Here is a 6,000-nt window from a genome sequence, read left to right as displayed (position 1 = left end):
TCTATTCTGCAAATATAGTTATACCGTCTGCAAAGGCACTACGGAAGCTCCAGAAGCAAGCACGCAATCAGGCAGTTCACTCCCAAACCTTAAACCAGATTCACAATCAGATATGAATTGCTACTTATTCTTTGTGTCACCACAAGACAATTTTACCTGACTGACTATCCCACAAGTGGATGTGAACCAAAAGAGCAGTCCACTGGCCAGAATTGTCCATCACCCCTGAGCAATGACCTAGGCCATATGAAAGCCTAAAGGAAGTTGCACTTTTTTGATTGGCAGACCAGTATTGTTCACCCTCACATGATGCCAGATATTCTTTATGTCAGAGAGATTGGGAACATGCTCCCTTCTCTTGAGAGAGATTTTTTAGCAGCCCATAAAACGGCCAACTTTTAGTTCCCATTTCAAGAAGAACAAAGGGGCCAGAACAGGGGAGAGTATCTCACCCAATTAACTTTTGGCATATTACTCAGTTTTTTAACTCATTAGTTGAGGAAAGGCTTGAATAGATCCTATGCTACTGTTCTGTGACAATCCCTCCAAGTTATGTTCTGCTATGTGCTGCGTGATATAACCGAATGTCACTGACACATCCCAAAGAGAAAGGTCACATCAAGGAAAGCATCAGCCAAGAAATCTGACAAGAAACAGCTTTCTCAGTGGTAATGGAGCCAAGTTTGACAGAAAAGGGCTGCTTTGGAAGATAGGGCTGCTCTGGTCCTATATGCCAGATGTGGGGAATCTTTGGCCCTCCAGATGCTACTAAACTATAACTCCCATCAGCAAACATGGCAGTTAGCTTTCCAGAGTGACAATCTAATTGAGAAGAGAGAGAGAAACCAAAGCGCGTCCAAGAATGAGATTTTGGGAAAGATTCAGTGTATGGCTTAGTGCATGGCAGAACTGGAGACAGGATTACACTCTGGATAATCTTACATTTCTCAAATGATGACATTCATGGAGGGCCCTGCTCCTTCTTGCCACTCACCATCTGGCCCAGGGCAGGGCCTGAAGGACTCACAGGGACTGCTGCGTTCTGCTGCCCAGGAGGACTCTCCTGTGTGAGTGTTTGAGGGCCCTGCTCCTTCTTGCCACTCACCATCTGGCCCAGGGCGGGGCCTGAAGGACTCACAGGGACTGCTGCGCTCTGCTGCCCAGGAGGACTCTCCTGTGTGAGTGTTTGAGGGCCCTGCTCCTTCCTGCCACTCACCATCTGGCCCAGGGCGGGGCCTGAAGGACTCAGAGGGACTGCTGCGTTCTGCTGCCCAGGAGGACTCTCCTGTGTGAGTGTTTGAGGGCCCTGCTCCTTCTTGCCACTCACCATCTGGCCCAGGGCGGGGCCTGAAGGACTCACAGGGACTGCTGCGTTCTGCTGCCCAGGAGGACTCTCCTGTGTGAGTGTTTGAGGGCCCTGCTCCTTCTTGCCACTCACCATCTGGCCCAGGGCAGGGCCTGAAGGACTCACAGGGACTGCTGCGTTCTGCTGCCCAGGAGGACTCTCCTGTGTGAGTGTTTGAGGGCCCTGCTCCTTCTTGCCACTCACCATCTGGCCCAGGGCGGGGCCTGAAGGACTCACAGGGACTGCTGCGTTCTGCTGCCCAGGAGGACTCTCCTGTGTGAGTGTTTGAGGGCCCTGCTCCTTCTTGCCACTCACCATCTGGCTTGGGGCGGGGTCTGAAGGACTCACAGGGACTGCTGCGTCTGCTGCCCAGGAGGACTCTCCTGTGTGAGTGTTTGAGGGCCCTGCTCCTTCTTGCCACTCACCATCTGGCCCAGGGCGGGGCCTGAAGGACTCACAGGGACTGCTGCGTTCTGCTGCCCAGGAGGACTCTCCTGTGTGAGTGTTTGAGGGCCCTGCTCCTTCTTGCCACTCACCATCTGGCCTGGGGCGGGGCCTGAAGGACTCACAGGGACTGCTGCGCTCTGCTGCCCAGGAGGACTCTCCTGTGTGAGTGTTTGAGGGCCCTGCTCCTTCTTGTCACTCACCATCTGGCCCAGGGCAGGGCCTGAAGGACTCACAGGGACTGCTGCGTTCTGCTGCCCAGGAGGACTCTCCTGTGTGGGTGTCTGAGGGCCCTGCTCCTTCCTGCCACTCACCATCTGGCCCAGGGCAGGGCCTGAAGGACTCAGAGGGACTGCTGCGTTCTGCTGCCCAGGAGGACTCTCCTGTGTGAGTGTTTGAGGGCCCTGCTCCTTCTTGCCACTCACCATCTGGCCTGGGGCGGGGCATGAAGGACTCACAGGGACTGCTGCGCTCTGCTGCCCAGGAGGACTCTCCTGTGTGAGTGTTTGAGGGCCCTGCTCCTTCCTGCCACTCACCATCTGGCCCAGGGCGGGGCCTGAAGGACTCACAGGGACTGCTGCACTCTGCTGCCCAGGAGGACTCTCCTGTGTGGGTGTCTGAGGGCCCTGCTCCTTCCTGCCACTCACCACCTGGCCCAGGGCAGGGCCTGACAGGCCTCACAGGGACGGTTGCTGTCACTGCTGCTGCGGCCCAGGGGGATCCGGAGGGGCGCAGAGTTCTTTTTAAAATGTTTTAAAATGTTCCTTTTCCTTTTCCTTTTATTTTTTTGTATTTGCGGGGACGGGGATGGGGGTGGGATGGATGTTTAGTTGGGAATTTGTTTGATTTTAATGGATTTGTAATTTTTATAGTTTTTCATCTGTATTGTTTTTTGTTTTCTGGGGTTTTTTATTGTTTTAAGGTCTTATTTTGTTCTTAAGGGGAAGGGTCAGGGCTGCCGGGGAGTGGGTCCCAGCCAACAAAATGGCTGGGGCATGTTCCACAGAGGGGGATGCGCTGGGACAACCGATCTCAGTGATCACGGGTAGGAGGAGGAGTTACGCTAAGACCAGACCATGTCATTACAGAGGAGGCAGGTTTAGTCGTTGTCTGAGGACTATCCCTGCCTCCGGGTCTGGTCTTGTCCGGACGGATACTAGAATCAGCAAGGGATACCCACATAGCCTGAAGGTGCTGCTGTGCAATGCCAGGTCAATGATTCGTAAGACCACTGCCATCCATGACTTGATCATGGATGAAGGATTTGACCTGGCTTGTGTAACAGAGACTTGGTTGGATGAAGCAGATGGGCCTGTTCTTGCCGCTGCTTGTCCACCAGGTTTCTCTTACGCACAGCAACCCAGGCCTTGTGGGCGGGGAGGGGGGGTTGCAGTGATTTTTAGGAAGTCATTAGTTTGCACCAGGCGTCCTATTGGGAAGACCCAGTTTTCTGAGTGCATGTTCTGGAAGTTGGGCAATAGGGGCAGTACAGGATTCCTTTTGGTGTACCGACCTCCCCGCTGCACCAAGGATTCCCTGCCCGAGCTGCTTCAGGTCGTGGCGGATGTTCTCCTGGAGACACCTAGTTTGGTTGTCCTAGGGGATTTTAATATCCATGCCGACACGACCTTACAAGGGGCCGCTCGGGACTTCGTGGAAAGCATGGCCTCCATGGGGCTGTCCCTGAATAAGTTTGGCCCAACCCATAGCCGCGGACATGCCTTGGACCTGGTGTTTACCTCCACGGATGTTGGTGTTCTGACACTAAGTAAAAGCGAAACAAAAGAAGTGCCATGGTCAGACCACTTCCTGGTGCAACTTGACTTCTCCGCGACCCTTCCCCTCTGCAGGGAGGTGGGACCGATTCGGATGGTCCACCCCCGCCACTTAATGGATCCAAATGGTTTCCAGAGAGTGGTAGGGGATGCTTTATCCCATGTTGATGGCCTTTCAGCTGATTCCCTGGTGGCCCGCTGGAATGTGGAGTTAACCAGGGCTATTGACTGTTTGGCTCCGAAGCGCCCTCTCCGATTGCATGGAGCCCGGACAGCCCCGTGGTTTTCCACGGATCTGAGGGCAATGAAACAATCGTTGAGACGGCTAGAGCGCCGGTGGCGGACGACCCATTCTGAAGCTGACCGGACACAGGTTAGAGCTCAGTGTCGAGCCTACCAAGTGGCGGTAGCGACGGCGAAGAAGGCTTTCTTCGCCGCCTCTATTGCATCTGCAGAAAACAGCAGCAGGAGACTTTTTCAGGTGGTCCGCAATTTAGCGGAACCACCTGCTACATCGGGGCCCAGTACGGGCCACATGATCTCCTGCAATGATTTTGCAAAGTTTTTTGCAGATAAAGTCGCTCAGATTCGGGAAGAGGTAGACGCCACCGTGGGAGCAGGGCCGGGGCGGGAGAGTGCTAGAGTCCTGTCTAGTCAAATTGCGTGGGATCAATTCCAATCTGTTACCTCCGAGGATGTGGACAGGCTGCTTGGACGAGTGAAACCAACCACCTGTCTCCTTGATCCTTGCCCATCCTGGCTTATAAAAGCTAGCCGGGAAGGGCTGGGCGATGGGCTTCGTGGGGTGGTGAATGCTTCCCTCCGTGAGGGAGCCTTCCCAGACCCGCTGAAAGAGGCGGTTATTAAACCGCTTCTTAAAAAACCATCTTTAGATGCGGCCACGATGGCCAACTATCGCCCAGTCTCAAATCTTCCATTCTTGGGCAAGGTGATTGAGCGAGTGGTTGCTGAACAACTCCAGGCCCGCCTGGAAGAAGCGGACCATTTGGATCCCTTCCAATCGGGATTCAGGCCTCATCACGGGACTGAAACTGCCTTGGTCGCACTGGTTGATGATCTCCGGCGGGCTAGGGACAAAGGTGAGAGCTGTTTCCTAGTTCTGCTGGATCTCTCAGCGGCGTTTGATACCATCGACCATAACATCCTTCTGGACCGTCTTGAGGGGCTGGGAGCTGGGGGCACTGTCATACAGTGGTTCCGCTCCTTCCTCCTGGGCCGTGTTCAGAAAGTGGTGGTGGGGGATGAGTGTTCAGACCCCTGGGCTCTCACTTGTGGGGTGCCTCAGGGTTCTGTCCTCTCCCCCATGCTTTTCAACATCTACATGCAGCCGCTGGGAGAGATCATCAGGGGGTTTGGGCTGGGTGTTCATCAGTATGCAGATGATACCCAGCTCTACCTTTCTTTCAAATCAGAACCAGTGAAGGCGGTGACAGTCCTGTGTCAGTGTCTGGAGGCGGTTGGAGGATGGATGGCGGCAAACAGATTGAGATTGAATCCTGACAAGACAGAAGTACTGTTTCTGGGGGACAGGAGGCGGGCAGGTGTGGGGGATTCCCTGGTCCTGAATGGGGTAACCGTGCCCCTGAAGGACCAGGTGCGCAGCCTGGGAGTCATTTTGGACTCACAGCTGTCCATGGAGGCACAGGTTAAATCCGTGTCCAGGGCAGCTGTGTATCAGCTCCATCTGGTACGTAGGCTGAGACCCTATCTGCCCGCGGACTGCCTCGCCAGAGTGGTGCATGCTCTGGTTATCTCCCGCTTGGACTACTGCAATGCGCTCTACGTGGGGCTACCTTTGAAGGGGACGCGGAAACTACAACTAATCCAGAATGCGGCAGCTAGACTGGTGACTGGGAGCGGCCGCCGAGACCATATAACACCGGTCTTGAAAGACTTACATTGGCTCCCAGTACGTTTCCGAGCACAATTCAAAGTGTTGGTGCTGACCTTTAAAGCCCTAAACGGCCTCGGTCCAGTATACCTGAAGGAGCGTCTCCACCTCCATCGTTCTACCCGGACACTGAGGTCCAGCACCGAGGGCCTTCTGGCGGTTCCCTCATTGCGAGAAGCCAAGTACAGGGAACCAGGCAGAGGGCCTTCTCGGTAGTGGCGCCCTCCCTGTGGAATGCCCTCCCACCAGATGTCAAAGAGAACAACAACTACCAGACTTTTAGAAGACATCTGAAGGCAGCCCTGTTTAGGGAAGCTTTTAATGTTTGATGTACCATAGTATTTTAATATTCTTTTGGAAGCCGCCCAGAGTGGCTGGGGAAACCCAGCCAGATGGGCGGGGTATAAATAATAAATTATTATTATTATTATTATTATTATTATTATTATTATTATTATTATTATTAAAGTCTACAAATGACCAACAAACATTGCACAATGGCTGCGGCACGGTCACAGAAAACC

This window comes from Podarcis bocagei, assembly GCF_964188305.1.
Source record: "Podarcis bocagei genome assembly, chromosome: 3".
In the NCBI taxonomy this organism is placed as follows: Eukaryota; Metazoa; Chordata; class Lepidosauria; order Squamata; family Lacertidae; genus Podarcis; species Podarcis bocagei.
This window is presented reverse-complemented; position numbering follows the sequence as displayed.